Consider the following 16651-nt stretch of genomic DNA (forward strand, 5'->3'; position numbering starts at 1 on the left):
TTCTCAATAGCAGCTTTATAGGCCAGGGGAGAATGGAGAGACAGAGTCAAAGTTCATAAAGAAAAAACCTGCAAACTCGAGTACTTTATCCAGGAAAGGTGCAATAAAGACTTTCCAAGGTAAGGAAAATTTGAAAGAATTTGTGATCACCCAACCAACCTTAAAAATGATACTTAAGGGGGCTGGCACTGTGGCATAGTGCGTTAAGCCACCGCCTGCGAGGCTGGCATCTGATATGGGGGCTAGTTTGTGTCCCCGCTGTTCCACTCCCAAACCAGGTGTCTGCTAATGCACCAGAGAAAGCCGTGAAAGATGATCCAAGTGCTTGGGCCCCTGCCAACCACGTGGGAGACCCAGAAGAAGCTCCTGGCTTCAGCCTGGCTCAGCCCTGCCATTGTGGCTATTTGGGTAGTGAACCAGTGGATGGAAGATACCTCTCTTTCTCTTACTCTCTCTCTCTCTCTCTCTCCCCTCCCCCCAAAACTCTACCTTTCAGCTAAAAAAATAAACGTTTTAAGAAAAGATGCTTAAGGATGTACTACATACAGAAGCAGTGAAAGGCAACCAGCATGACAAAAGACTGTGAAGTTAGAACACCTTCTAGAAAAGGAACGAAGATTCAAAACAAACAATAGTGATCTTGTTTTTTTTTTTTTTTTTTAAGATTTATTTATTTGAAAAACGGAGTTACAGAGAAGGAGAGAAACAGAGAGATCTTCCATCTTCAGATTCACTCCTGAAATGGCCTCAAAAGCCAGGGCTGGGTGAGGCTCAAGCCAGAACTCTATCTGGGTCTTCCACCTGGGTGGTAGGGACCTAGGCATTTGGCTATGTTTCACTGCTTTCCCAGGCACATTAGCAGGGAGCTGTATTGGAAGTCGAGTAGCTGGGACTTGAACCTATGCCTATTAGTGCCCTACAAAAGAGGAAGGATATCAAATAAATGATTGACAGTGAATCTCAAGGACCTAGAAAAATGAAAACCAACCAAACCCCAGATTAGTGGAAGTAAAGAAATAATAAAAATTAGAGAAGAAATAAACAAAAATATAAATTAAAAACACACAAAAGATCAATTAAATGAAGAGCTCTTTGTTTCAAAAAATAAATTTGATAAACTGTTGCCCAACTAACCAAGAAAAAAGGGAGAAGACTCAGATTACTAAAATCAGAGGTGAAAAAGGAAACATTACAACTGATACCTCAGAAATACAAAGAATCATTAAGAATTATTATGAAGAGTTAAATACCAACAAATTGGAAAATCTAGAAGAAATGGATACATTTCCAGACATATATAATTTACCTGAATAGACCAATAACCAAGGCTGAGATTAAATCAGTAAAGAACCTCCCAACAAAGAAAATCCCAGAACCAGATGGTTTCCTTGCTGAATTCCACTAAACTTTTAAGGAAAAACTAACACTAATTCTATTCAAATTATTCAAAATAATTGAAAGAGAGAGAAACCTTTCAAACTCAATCTATGAGGCCAGCATTACCTTAATTCCAAAACCAGAGAAAGAGACAGCATAAAGAACTATAGAACAATATCTCTAGTGAACATAGATGCAAAAATCCTGAACAAAATCCTAGCAAATGAAATCTAACAATGCATTAAAAAGATCATCCACCCTAACCAGGTCGGATTTATCCTAGGGATGCAGGGATGGTTCACCATACGTAAATCAATTAATGTGATACATCACATTTAACAATGAAGGCTAAAAACCATATGCTTATCTCAACAGATGCAGAGAAAGCATTGCATAAAATACACCATCCTTTCATGATAAAAACATTTAAAAGATTGGATTTAGAAGGAACATGCTTTGACACAATACAGGTGATATATAACACAGCCAGCATCATACTGATCAGGGGAAAACAAAGTTTTTCCACTAGGATCCACAATCAGACAAGGATGTTCACTCTCATCATGGGTATACCACATAGTTTTGGAAATTTAATTTATTTGAAAGGCAGATTAGAGAGAGGTCTTCCATTCACTGGTTCACTCCCCCAAATGGCTGCAATGGCCAGAGCTGGGCCAATCCAAAGCCAGGAGCCAGGGGCTTTTCTAGATCTCCCACACAGGTGCAGGGGCCCAAGGACTTGGGTCATTTTCTGCTTTCCCAAGCCATAGCAGAGATGGATGGGAAGTAGAGCAGCCAGGACTTGAACTGGCGCACATATGGGATGCTGGCACTGCAGGCCATGGCTTTATCCACTACGCCACAGTGCCAGGTCCTAGTTTTGGAAGTTTTAACCAGAGCAGTTAGGCAAGAAAAAAAATTCAAAGGGATACAAATTGCAAAAGAGGAAGTAATATTATCCCTGTTTGCCAATGACATAAACCTATATATAGGAAAACTAAAAGACTCTGCCAAGAGGCTCTTTAAAAAAATATTTATTTTATTTATTTGAAAGAGTTACAGAGAGAGGTAGAGACATACACAGAGAGATCTTCTATCTGCTGGTGCATTCCTCAAAAGGCTGCAATGGCCAGAGTTGAGTTGATTTGAAGCCAGGGGTCAGAGCTGAGCCAATCCAGAGAAAGGAGCCAGAAGTTTCTTCCAGGTCTCCCACAGGTGCGCAGGGGCCCAAGGACTTGATATGTCCTACTTTCACAGGTGCACTTGCAGGGAGCTGCATCAGAAGTGGAGCAGCCAGGACTCAAACTGGTACCCATATGGGATGCTGGAGCTGAAGGCCAGGGCTTTACCCTGTTGCTCCACAGCTCCAGTTCCTCTACTAAGAGACTTTTAGAACTTGTAAGAGAATTCAGTAAAGTTGTAGGTTATAAAATCAATACATAAAAATCAATGGTGGGGCCAATGCTGTGGCATAGAAGGTAGGGCTGCTGCCTGTAGTGCCAGCATCCTATATGGGCACTGGTTAAAGTCCTAGCTGTTCCATTTACCATCCAGCTCTTTGCTATGGCCTGAGAAAGCAGTGGAAGATGGCCCAAACCCTTGGGCCCCTGTACTCACGTGGGAGACCTGGATGAAGCTCTTGGCTCCTGGCTTTGGATCAGCTCAGCTCTGGCCATTGTGGCCATTTGGGGAGTGAACCAGTGGATGGAAGATCTCTCTTTCTCTCTGCCTCTCTATAACTCTGCCTTTCAATAGATAAATAAATCTTCTTAAAAATTCAATGGCATTCTTCTATAGCAACAATGTTGTGTCTCAGGAAGGATTTGTTAGATCAGTACCATTCACAATTGCTACAAAATTTAAATACCTTGGGATACATTTAACCAAGGATGTGAAAGACTCTACAGTGAAAATTATAAAACATTAAAGAAAGAAGTAAAAAAGATACAAAAAGGAAAATTTTCCCAAAGTAATGGATAATAATAATTAATATAATCAAAATGTCTATAATGACCCCCAAAATTTACAGCTTCATTGCAATCCCAATTAAAATTGTAAGGACATTCTTCATAGAAATGAAAAAAAATCCTAAAATTCATATGGCAACAAAAAATACCCATAATAGCCAAAGCAATCTTAAACAGTAAAAACAAAAGTTGGAGGCAACACAACACCAGATTTCAAGACATACTACAGGGCTGTTATAATCAAAACAGCATGGTACTGGCATAAAAACAGACACGTAGACAAATGTACCAGAACAGAAACCTCAGAAATCAACCACACATCTACAATCAACTAACCTTTGACAAAGGAGCTAAATTCATTCCTGGAAAGAACACAGTTTCTTTAGCAAATGGTGTTGGCAAAATTGGATTTCCACATGCAGAAGTTTGAAACAACACCCTACATTATATGCAATATAAAAATCAACTCACAATTGATCAAGGATCTAAACTTAAGATCTGAAACCATGAAACTACTAGAGGAAGCATAAGGGAAACTCTGCAAGACATTGGCATAGGCAAAGACTTCTTGGATAAGACCCCAGAAGCACAGGCAATAGAAGCAAAAATGGACAAATGGGATTACATTGAGCTAAGAAGCTTCTGTACTGCGAAGGAAACAATTAACAAAGTAAAGAGCAACCAATAGAGTGGGAGAAAATATTTGCAAACTCTGCAACTGATAAAGGATTGATATCCAGGACATACAAGGAGCTCAAGAAACTCAGCAGGAACAAAATGAAGAATCCAGTATAGAAATGTGGGAAGGACACAAATTGGCATTTTTTTATAGGATGAAATACAAATGGTCAACAGATGCGTGAAAAAATGCGCAAGATCACTAGCCTTCAGGGAAGTGCAAATGAAGACCACAGTGAGGCTTCATCTCACCCCAGTTAGAATTATTATCATCCAAAAATAAAAAATAACAACTGCGGCAAGGTTATAGAGAAAAGGCGTCTGTAATACACTATTGTTGGGAATGAAACCTGGCACAACCATTACAGAAAACAGTGTGGAGATTCTTCAGAAAACTGAAAGCAGATCAACCACAAATACCACATTTTCTTTTTTTATTGTAGAAGTTAAACATAGTATAAAAATTGTAGGGGTGTCATATCATTTGTGTAACATTGTCAATATTGCTTTACTGAATCATACTGTGTACATGACAATTAACCTTCTTCCCCCAAGTTGTGATCATTGTCATGAATCCCTCACTTTGTGATACTAATATCTCTGTTTTCAAGAAAAGTAGTATATGTATATGGTATCTACATATTAACTGAATGTGGAAAATGTTAAAAATTGTTAAATTTTAAAGCTAACAATAATAAACTTATTTAAAAAGCCAATATTGCATGAAAAATCAAAGAGTAAGGTGATACATTTGGATATCATTTATATTTTTTAAAACACAAAGAATATACTGTAATTTTCAAAATAGGAAACCACTTTAATAGCATAAGCTGTTCAAGAATTGGAAGAGTGAGGGTAAAATATGGGTGGTAATAAATTTTTAAAATTATTTCTTTTTGGCCGGCGCCATGGCTCGCTAGGCTAATCCTCCGCCTTGCGGCACCAGCACACTGGGTTCTAGTCCCGGTCGGGACGCCAGATTCTGTCCTGGTTGCCCCTCTTCCAGGCCAGCTCTCTGCTGTGGCCAGGGAGTGCAGTGGAGGATGGCCCAAGTGCTTGGGCCCTGCACCCCATGGGAGACCAGGATAAGTACCTGGCTCCTGCCATTGGATCAGCGTAGTGCGCCGGCCGCAGCGCGCCGGCCACGGCAGCCATTGGAGGGTGAACCAATTGGAGGGCAAAGGAAGACCTTTCTGTCTGTCTCTCTCTCTCACTGTCCGCTCTGCCTGTCAAAAAATAAAATAAAATAAAAATAACAACAAAATGGAAATTTTTTTTTTTTTTTTGGGGGCTGGCGCCGTGGCTCACTTGGTTAATCCTCCACCTGTGGTGCCGGCCTCCCATATGGGCGCTGGGTTCCAGTCCTGGTTACTCCTCTTCCACTCGAGCTCTCTCTGTGGCCTGGGAAGGCAGTGGAGGATGAGGATGTTCCAGGTGCTTGGGCCCCTGCACCCGCATGGGAGACCAGGAAGAAGCACCTGGCTCCTGGCTTTGGATCTGCTTCAGATCGCCCCCCAAATGGCTGCTACGGCTGGCGCTGCACTAATCCGAAGCCAGGAGCCAGGTGCCTCTTCCTGGTCTCCCATATGGGTGCAGGGGTCCAAGTACTACTCCACATGACTATCAACACAAAAAGACACAATAACAAATGTTGGTGAAGATGTGGAAAAAAATGGAAACCTTGTATATTGCTGATAAGACTGCAAAATAGTACAGCTATGCTTAAAAACAGCTTGGCAGCTTCTTAAAAGAATAAACCTAAGCTTACTGTACAACTCAGTAATTCGCTGCTTGCTGACTACCTGAGAGAAAGGAAAACGTGACCATACAAATACTGGTACAGGGGGGCAGGCAGTTAAGATGCTGCATGGGGGGACCGGCGCTGTGGCATAGTGCCTAAAGTCACCACCCGCAGCGCCGGCATCCCATATGGGCCCCAGTTCTAGTCCTGGCTACTCCACTTCCGATCCAGCTCTCTGCTATGGCCTGGGAAAGCAGTAGAAGCCGTCCCAAGTCCTTGGGCCCCTGCACCCGTGTGGGAGACCCAGAAGAAGCTCCTGGCTCCTGGCTTCGGATCAGCACAGCTCCAGACATTTCAACGATCTGGCGAGTGAACCAGCAGATTTAAGACCTCTCTCTGTCTGTCTCTGCCTCTCTGGAACTCTGATTTTCGAATAAATAAATAAATAAATAAGTCTTTTTTTATTTGACAGGTAGAGTTACAGACAGTGAGAGAGAGAGAGACAGAGAGAGAGGTCTTCCTTCTGTTGGTTCACTCCCTAAATGGCCGCTACGGCCAGCACTGTGTAAATCCAAAGGCAGGAGCCAGGTGCTTCTTCCTGGTCTCCCATGGGGTGCAGAGGCCCAAGCACTTGGGCCATCCTCCACTGCCCTCCTGGGCCACAGCAGAGAGCTGGACTGGAAGAGGAGCAGCTGGGACCCATTTGGGATGCCTGTGCCGTGGGGCAGAGGATTAACCAAGTGAGCCACAGCGCCGGCTCCTAAAATTATTTCTTTAACTGGCACACAAAAATTGCACATCTTTATGTGGTATCAAGCAATGTATCTATCTGTGTATATACCGCACATTGTCTGAAGAAGTTAAACATATCTTTCACTTCTAAACATTTAGCATTTCTTTATGATGAAGCATAAACCCCTTTCTTCCAGTTCTTTTTTCAATGAGCAATGTATGTCATATTATCGTTATCTATAGTCCTTCTACTGTGTGGTAGAACGCCAGAACTTCTTACTGCTGTTTAATCATAATTTAGTACCTGTTAATGAACCTTGCCCATCTGTCCCTCCCTGCTACTCTACCTACCCTCTGGCAATCACTGGTAAATTCTTGATTTCCATGAAATCGACTTTTAAAATATTCCAAGTATGAGTGAGATCACATGGTACTCATTTTCTGTCCTTCATTTATTTGATTTAATTTCTTCCAGTTTTACTCATGTTCTTGCAAATGCTGAGATTTCATTCATTTTTATGGCTGAAAACGCCTCTGTTTTGTGTATGTGTGTTTGTGTGGTGTGTGTTTGTATCAGTGGAGGGACTTACCATATTTCCATTCCCTGGCTATTGAGGATAGTACTGCAAAAATATGGAAGTACAGATGTCTCTTAGAAAGAAGGATTTCATTTCCCTTGGATACACACCTAGGGTGGGATTGGTGGATTATGCAGCAGATTTAATTTTAGTTTCTTGGGCAAACCTCCATACTGTTTTCCACAATAGCTGTACTAACAGTGTGCAAGGGTTCCCTTTTCTCCACATCCTTGCCAGAATTTGTTACTTTCTGATAACAGTGATTTTTTTTTTTGACAGGCAGAGTGGACAGTGAGAGAGAGAGAGAGACAGAAAGGTCTTCCTTTGCCGTTGGTTCACCCTCCAATGGCCGCCGCGGCCAGCGCACCGCACTGATCCAAAGCTAGAAGCAGGTGCTTCTCCTGGTCTCCCATGGGGTGCAGGGCCCAAGCACTTGGGCCATCCTCCACTGCACTCCTGGGCCACAGCAGAGAGCTGGCCTGGAAGAGGGGCAACCGGGACAGAATCTGGCGCCCCGACCGGGACTAGAACCCAGTGTGCTGGCGCCGCATGGCGGAGGATTAGCCTAGTGAGCCGTGGCGCCGGCCTGATAACAGTGATTCTAACGGGAGGCAGGTGACAGCTCATTGCTGTTTAATAATTTGGTGATGTTGAGCATCTTTTTATGTGCCTATTGGGCATTTGTATGTCTTCCTCTGAGAAATGTCTGTCTAAATCTGCTGTTCAACAAATACCATTTTATTTTGTTTTGTTAGTGAGTTCCACATAGATTCTGGTTATTAGCTCCTTAATAGATGTGTGACTTGCAAATATTTCTCCCATTCTGTTGGTTGTCTCTTCACTCTGTTGAGTGCTTCCTCTGCTGCGGAAGCTCTTTGGTTTGATGGCATTCCGTTTGTCTATTTTTGTTTCCTGGGCTTCGGGGCCCTGATCTCAAAATCCCTTGTCCATTCCCGTGTCCTAAAGAGTCTCTCCTATGTTGTCTTCTAGTAGTTTCAAAGTTTCAGATCTTATCTGTATGTCTTTAAACAATTTTGAGTTGATTTTTGTACACAGTGACAGATAAGGGTTTCGTTACATTCTTCTGTGTAACATTTTTTCTTGCACCATTTATTGGAAAAACTGCCTTTCCCCAGTGAGTGTTCTTAGCACCACTGTACATTTTTGATAGTGAAAGCAGATAAAAATATTCTAGAGATAAAAAAGAAAGCAAAGAAACAGTTTTTATCAACCAGAAAGCACATGAATCAAACTGGCTTAGCATATACTTCTCATAGCAATACTACTTAAAAATATGAGCTGATACATTAAAAATGATAATGCTATATGATTTTACAAGCAGCTTTATGGAGATACAATTTACTTGCCATAAAGCTCACTCACCTTAAATGATAGATTTTCAGTAAATTTACTGAAAGTGTACAAAGCTGTGAAACTATCACCAACAATTCAGTTTCGGAACATTTTCAATACTCCATAAAGATTGCTGATTGCTAGAAAGCTCTCAGTTCTAGGTAACTACTGATCAGTTTCTATCTCTATACATTTTCTTTTTCTGTACACTGATGGAAGCATATTGTTTGCAGCCTTTTGCATTTCGTTCTTTGACCTAGCCTGGTGTACTTGAGGTTAATCCATGCTGTAGCATGTATCAGAGAATAGTATTATAATATCATGAGAATAGTAGTAAGTGTTTCATTTACTTGAAAGGCAGAGCGACAGATAGATATAGAAATTCCTATGTAGATTTTTTCTTTTTTGACAGGCAGAGTTAGACAGTGAGAGAGAGAGGCAGAGAGAAAGGTCTTTCTTCTGTTTGTTCACCCCCCGAATGGCTGCTACAGCCGGTGCACTGCGCCAATCCGAAGCCAGGAGCCAGATGCCTCCTCCTGGTCTCCCATGTGCAGGGCCCAAGCACTTGGGCCATCCTCCACCGCCTTCCTGGGCCACAGCAGAGAGCTGGACTGAAAGAGGAACAACCGGGACAGAATCCAGCGCCCCAACCGGGACTAGAACTTGGGGTGCCGGTGCAGCAGGTGGAGGATTGGCCTAGTGAGCCGTGGCACTGGCCTCCTATGTAGATCTATATCTATCTACCTACCTACCCCTATCAAGGGGAGAGAGAGAGAGAGAGAGAGAGAGAGAGAGAGAGAGAGAGAGAGAGAGAAAGTGACTGCTCAGCTGCTGGTTCACTCCCTCAATGCTCAAAACTACTGGGTCTGGACCAGGCTAATGCCAGGAGCTGGAACACTTACTTGGTTGTCATATAGTTAGCAGGGACCCAACTACTTGAACCATCACCTCTGCCTCCCAAATGTGTAACAGGCACTCCTCTATTGGATGCAGGCATCCCATGCAACATCTTTTTTTAAAGGCTTATTTATTTATTTATTTATTCGAAAATCAGAGTTCCAGAGAGGCAGAGACAGACAGAGAGAGGTCTTAAATCTGCTGGTTCACTCGCCAGATCGCTGAAATGTCTGGAGCTGTGCTGATCCAAAGCCAGGAGCCAGGAGCTTCTTCTGGGTCTCCCACACGGGTGCAGGGGCCCAAGGACTTGGGACAGCTTCTACTGCTTTCCCAGGCCATAGCAGAGAGCTGGATCGGAAGTGGAGTAGCCAGGACTAGAATTGGGGCCCATATGGGATGCTGGCGCTGCGGGTGGTGACTTTAAGCACTATGCCACAGCGCCGGTCCCCCCATGCAGCATCTTAACTGCCTGCCCCCCTGTACCAGTATTTGTATGGTCACGTTTTCCTTTCTCTCAGGTGGTCAGCAATCAGTGAATTACTGAGTTGTACAGTAAGCTTAGGTTTATTCTTTTAAGAAGCTGCCAAGCTGTTCTTAAGCATGGCTGTACTATTTTGCAGTCTTATCAGCAATATACAAGGTTTCCATTTTTTTCCACATCTTCACCAACATTTGTTATTGTGTCTTTTTGTGTTGATAGTCACGTGGAGTAGAATTTCAGTGACTTTAATCGCGTTTTCCTAATGACTAATGATATGGAACATCTTTTCAGTTGCTTACTAGCATTTATATAACTTCTTTGGTAAAATATCTACTCACAGTTTTCCCAGTTTTAAAAAAGTTTTATTTATTTATTTTGAAAGGCAGAATTACAGAGAGAGGGAGGGAAAGAGAAAGGTTGATCTTTTGTCTGCTGGTTTATTCCCCAAATGTCTTCAACAGCTGGGGCTGGGCCAGGCTGCAGCCAGGAGCCATGAGCTTCTTTTTGAAAATCATGTGGGTACCAGGGGCCCAAACACTTGGGCCATTTCAGGGAGCTGGATAGGAAGTGGAGCAGCTAGACATGAACAGGCACCCATATAGGCAGTGGCTTAATCCACTATGTGAAGGCGCTGGCCCCAATTTTCCCATTTTACTTTGCTTGTATGAAAGGATCAGGTAAAATAGAATTCTATCTAATTTTAAGGCAAAACATCAAATTATAGCATTGAAATTATTTTCAATAAACCATGATCCTTAATACCTTTAGTTAACTTCTTTGGAATGTTGTTAAACTCTCACGGGCCACGTTAGGTTCTGGAGTGATTTAGACCCTCTGCTTTCTATCTTGCCACAGCTATGACTATCTGATCCTTGTCACAAGCTCATGTCAGTGCTGTTAGGACCCATCCTGTCCTTGAGTCATGTATGTTAAATCACATCCAGACTTTAGCAGATCTGCCTTTCCTTGCCAATGACCCAGTTCTCGCCTGATTCCCTGCTCTAATATTTAGACATTTATCTTTTCTCTGGGACATAGCTTTATTTCCTATAACATCCCTATGATGACACACTGAAAGTACACCATGACAAGTGTTCAATGTATTGTCTCGGGGTGAACACACTCAACTACCACCCCCAGGTAAGAAATAGAACACGAGCAGCACCCCAGAGCCTTCTTCATACTCCCCACTGATAACTCCCTGCTCCCTGCCTCCCAAAGACTGCACTGTTTTGTCTTCCCATGCCTATCTTTGAATTTTATATAAAGAAAATCATAGGAGTCGTGCTATCCCACGGCTAGTCTCTGATGTTGCACATTGGGTTTGTGATGTCTAGGCAAGCTGTTGCATATAGCAGTGTGGCGGTTCATTGCTGTGTGGTATCGTTGTGTAAATAAACTTGTTCCTTGATATCTGTGGGGGAAGTGGTTTCAGCACTCTGACAGACACAGATGCTCAAGTCCCTTATATACAATGGTGTAGTCTATACCACCTTCACATCTTCTATACTTTACACCGTACCTAGATTACTTATAGTAAGACAATGTAAATGCTACATGAATATACTTACCCATCTTCTGATTTTATCCTTTGTGCGTGTCATACTTCATTATCATTATAATTTGTGTTATCCTGGTGACTAATGAAATTGGGCATCTCTTCACATGTTTATTGGTTACTAACTTACCATCTAATAAAGTATCTGCTTAAATCTCTCGTCTACTTTTTTGGGGGCCCATTTTTCTTTTCTTTTTTGTCTTTCTTTTTCTTTTTTACTTATTTGACAGGTAGAGTTACACAGTGAGAGAGAGAGAGAGAGACAGAGAGAAAGGTCTTCCTTCTGTTGGTTCACTCCCCAAATGGACGCTACAGCCGGAGCCACACCAATTCAAAGCCAGGAGCCAGGTGCTTCTTCCTGGTCTACCATGCGGGTGCAGGAGCCCAAGCACCTGGGCCATCCTCCACTGCCTTCCGGGGCCACAGCAGAGAGCTGGACTGGAAGAGGAGCAGCCGGGACTAGAACCCGGCGCCCACATGGGATGTTGGCGCCACAGGTGGAGAATTAGCGAAGCGAGCCACAGCGCCGGCCCCTGGGGCCCATTTTTCTATTAGGTTGTTAATATCACATTTGTAGGGGTTCTTTATACACTACAGATCCCTCTTTTCAGTTAATTACATCAATTGCACCTATCCTGAACTGCTTACTTTGACTTGCCTTTTTGAGGCTTTAGTGATGTTGTAGAAAAGCATAAGTTAATGGAATACAATGTTTCGGTTGCTTTCTTTATTGAGAGTACTTTGTGTGAGATACATTTTTGTATCCCTAAGTCATGAGTGTTTTTCTATACTACCTTCCAGTAGCTTTACTGCCTATTGTTTCATACTTATACTATAGTTCACCTGGAATTAATTTTTGTGAATGGTGAAAAGTGTGGGAAAGGTTTGACCTAGATTTCCTCTCTCCACTGATTGTGTGTGTGTGCTGAAAGTATAAATGAAAATGTTTTCTTATAAAACAGTTTGTGGGTTGATCATTATAGCGCTCATGTATGTTGAAAGACTACTAGTATAATGGAAATGTTTTCTTATAAAATAATCTGTGAATTAATCACAAGTGGTCATAAGTGCATGCAAATACACTTGGACTTATTTATTAAATTACAATTGAGTATCTCATAAAAAATTAGAGGAAAGGGGTCGGTGCTGTGGTGTAGCAGGTAAAACTGCCGCCTGCAGCGCTGGCATCCCATATGGGTGCCGGTTCAAGTCCTGGTGCTCCACTTTCAATCCAGCTCTCTGCTATGGCCTGGGAAAGCAGTAGAAGATGGCCCAAGTCCTTGGGTCTCTGCACCCATGTAGGAGACCTAGAAGAAGCCCCTGGCTCCTGGCTTCGGGTCGGCACAGCTCCTGCCATTGCAGCCACGTGAGGAGTGAACCAGTGGATGGAAGACCTCTCTCTCTCTCTCTCTCTCTCTCTCTCTGTAACTCTGCCTTTCAAATAAATAAATAAATCTTTGGCGCGCGCTCAGCCCTCTGCCTCTGCTGAGCCGCCCACCTGACCTGGTCAGGTGTAATCTCTCTACTCAATCATGTAACCTCGCTCTCCCCCCCCCCCTCAGTCTCTCAGGCTCTGTCTGGAGAGGTGCCCATCCATCCTTACAGATGTCCCTTCCCTAATAAACCTTGCTATTTTACCTCCCACTACTCTGTCTCACGCCTGAATTCTTTCTTGCGCGAAGACAAGAACCCTGCGATTTCTCCGGTAACATTTTTGGTGACCATGAAGGGACTTTGAGAAGACATCGGAGAATAAAAGCTGTCAAACTCCAAATGGTCATCAAACAAGGCTTCCAGCCCATTCCACTGGACGACCTGAGCAGCCCTCTGGACCCAGCAGCACAGTCTTTCCAAGGCCACTGTCGCACACCATAAGACAGGTAGCAAGAGGAAATACCCAAATCCCCCTCGACACCCACATGCCAGCTTCGAAGAAGTTACAGAAAACGGAACTCCATCCATAATCCCAAAGAAGAATTTTGGGTATTACCTCTTGAGGGGGGAATGTTAGGCAGGAAGTTAGGTATGAGCTTATGTGTGTGTGACAAAGGCCTCCGGAGAAGACTTCTATGTCCAGCATATGCATCTACATCTCAAAGTTATCCCTATAATGCTTCAGGGGCAGCCCAGTGTTCACATCCTGCCCTGCCCCCTTCTACCTGATAACCTACCAGGTGGAGATCCCTGCCCCTTCTGCCTGACAAATCTTCCACAATCTCCCAGATGCAGCCCAGTATCTGCATTTCAAACACCCTGCTCCGGATCCCCATTCTCTAGGGGGTCCTGCTCACCCTTCCTCCGAACCCAGGATGGCGCCAGCTAGGTTTCCTCCTGTCTGATACCTTCAAGGGAAAACTCAGATAGGAGCTTCTTAGTATTTACAGCCATAAAATCCTTTGTTTCAGGAGGAGATGTGTGAAGACAGAGACCTATCTCCTTAAAAACCCCCAGCCTCAACCGGACTGCGCGCTCAGCCCTCTGCCTCTCTGCTGAGCCGCCCACCTGGCCTGGTCAGGTGTAATCTCTCTACTCAATCATGTAACCTCGCTCCCCCACCCCCAGTCTCTCAGGCTCTGTCTGGAGAGGTGCCCATCCATCCTTATGGATGTCCCTTCCCTAATAAACCTTGCTATTTTACCTCCCCCAAAAAAAATCTTTAAAAAAATTAGAGGAAGAAAAGAAGTGGCAGACAAGAAACTTAGAATTGGGGGAGAAGGACAATGGGTCAGAACCCCCTAGATGTGTGCCTAGAAAAATAAAGAGGCTACAGAACTGCATGAAAAGCCGAGGTTGCGGCCACAGGAAGGATTTGCTGAGTTTGAACACACACAAACCTCCAGGTGTCCGCTGGTTATTTCAGCATGGTTTGAAGCTGAGGCTGAAAGAAAGAGGAACCATAGGTTGCTGGAGGAGATGAGACAGGGGCTTCCCCGCGCTCTAAGCACTAAAGCAAGTCAGAGTGATGACGCCTGGTGAGTTTGGTTTAGGTTTGAAAGAATGACTCAGTGCTGTGTGGGTGCATTGTGGGCCCTCTGTCCTGCCTCTGAAATCCATGTCTGTGACTAGTGAGGGAATCCTGCTCATCTAAGACCCACAGAGCCTAGTAGCTGTCACCTAGCAGAAGGCAGAGAGACACTGAAGACCGAAAGTAGCAGTAGTTTCACTTCATACTTCTCACTTTCGAAAAAGTGAATGTGAGCTTCCGACTCCGGCTGGGGATTTTGGAAAGCGGGTAGAGAAGCCTGCAACAAGACACCAGAGGAGTGGGAAGGGCAGGTGGTGGGAGGCTTAGGACGGAGGATCAAAGAGCTGGGGCATTGATTTCATTGCCGACATTTGCCATAATCATGTGTCAGTTCTACTCCAACTTATTAGAAATAAATCTTTATAAATATCTGATGCACTCACTAGCAGCACTTGGTAGCCTTAGGGGTACTTCAAAAAATTCACAGAAAAAGGAATTAAGAGGCAATGTGTGTCTGGGCACTGTGGCACGAAGGGTTAAACTACCGCCTGTGACATGGCATCCCTTATTGGAGCTCTGATTTGGGTCCCAGCTGCTCTGCTTCTGATCCAGCTTCCTGCTAAGGCATCTGAGAAGACAGTGGAAATGGCCCAGGTACTTGGTCCACACAAGCCCTCAATGGTTCATAATTCCAATAATTGTGCTTCAAAATGGTTCAGCTATTATCTCAGAACCTGAGAAAACAGAGATAACATGCTTACTATCTAGCACTTAGCAATTTCTCTGGCTTAGTCACAAGGGTATTTCAGAATGTCTCAAATCAAGCATCATTGATTTTGGGATTGGAAACATTTTCCGCAGAAACACTGAATGCAATATTTTTTCTGTTTCCTTAGAGTTCTACAAATAGAATTTGTTAATATATACATGAAGGAACCTCAAAAATTTAATGGAAAATGCAATTATCTCCTTTTTAAAGCATGGATTATTTATTTGTAATAGAAAGAGGGAGATGGCCAGCACCGCGGCTCACTAGGCTAATCCTCCACCTGACGCCGGCACCCCGGGTTCTAGTCCCGGTCGGGGCGCCGAATTCTGTCCCCGTTGCCCCTCTTCCCGGCCAGCTCTCTGCTGTGGCCAGGGAATGCAGTGGAGGATGACCCAAGTGCTTGGGCCCTGCACCCCATGGGAGACCAGGAGAAGCACCTGGCTCCTGGCTTCAGATCAGCGCTGTGCGCCAGCCGCAGTGGCCATTGTAGGGTGAACCAATGGCAAAAGACCTTTCTCTCTGTCTCTCTCTCACTGTCCACTCTGCCTGTCAAAAAAAAAAAAAAAAAAAAAAAAAAAAGGGCCGGCACCGCGGCTCAATAGGTTAATTCTCCGCCTGCGGCGCCGGCACCCCAGGTTCTAGTCCTGGTCAGGGTGCTGGATTCTGTCCCGGTTGCTCCTCTTCCAGTCCAGCTCTCTGCTATGGCCCGGGAGGGCAGTGGAGGATGGCCCAAGTGCTTGGGCCCTACACCCGCATGGGAGACCAGGAGAAGCATCTGGCTCCTGGCTTTGGATCAGCACGGTGCGCTGGCCGCAGCAGCCATTGGAGGGTGAACCAACGGCAAAGGAAGACCTTTCTCTCTGTCTCTTTCTCTCACTGTCCACTCTGCCTGTCAAAAATAAATAAATAAATAAATAAGTGGAGAAGAACCACCTTCATTTTAAAAAAAAAAAAGAGAGAGAGAGAGAAAGAGGGAGAGAGATCTTCCATCTGCTGTTCATTCCCCAGATGGCTACAATGGATGAGGCTGGGCCAGGCCAGAGCCAGGAGCCAGGAACCAGGAACTTTCTCCAGGTCTCCCAGGTGGGTGCAGGGGTCCCAGCACTTGGGCCTCCTCCACTGCCCTTCCCAGACCATCAGCAGAGAGCTGGATCAGAAGTGGAGCAGCCAGGACTTGAACCGGTGCCCATATAGCATGTAGGCACTAGCCTCACTAATTATGCCATAACATCCGCCCAGCCCCTCCTCCCACCCCGCCCCAAGTTGTTGATTCTGAACACAGTTGAGAACATTGGAGAATATTTTACAGTGGAGGAACTTTGTGAACTTAGCTTTAAATGAAGAACAGGATTCATGCGCAGAACAGGGGGGCACAGTTCAGAGAAGAGTTGTTCTCCACAAAGACACCCAGAAGGTGTTGAGGGAATGTTCTGGAATCATGCTCTCTCTTTCAGGCTGAGTTCTCTCTATCTGTGAATAGTCTGTTCCCGTATCAGCACCCTTTTGCTCAGTGCTTTCAGCTTTCCCACTCTGTATCTAAAGATACTTTCTATAC

General features: G+C 44.2%; 1 long non-coding RNA gene across 1 annotated transcript; it reads left to right on the forward strand.

The window, feature by feature from the left end:
• The first annotated feature begins 12848 nt into the window (after nucleotides 1-12848).
• Nucleotides 12849-14015, forward strand: LOC149126416 (uncharacterized). Its single transcript, XR_016233389.1, has 2 exons — nucleotides 12849-13242; nucleotides 13768-14015. It is a non-coding gene; the product is annotated as an uncharacterized LOC149126416 (long non-coding RNA).
• The last annotated feature ends 2636 nt before the right edge of the window (nucleotides 14016-16651 follow it).

Source organism: Oryctolagus cuniculus, chromosome 5 (assembly GCF_051225735.1).
Source record: "Oryctolagus cuniculus isolate XC-2025 breed Fujian yellow rabbit chromosome 5, ASM5122573v1, whole genome shotgun sequence".
Classification (NCBI taxonomy): domain Eukaryota; kingdom Metazoa; phylum Chordata; class Mammalia; order Lagomorpha; family Leporidae; genus Oryctolagus; species Oryctolagus cuniculus.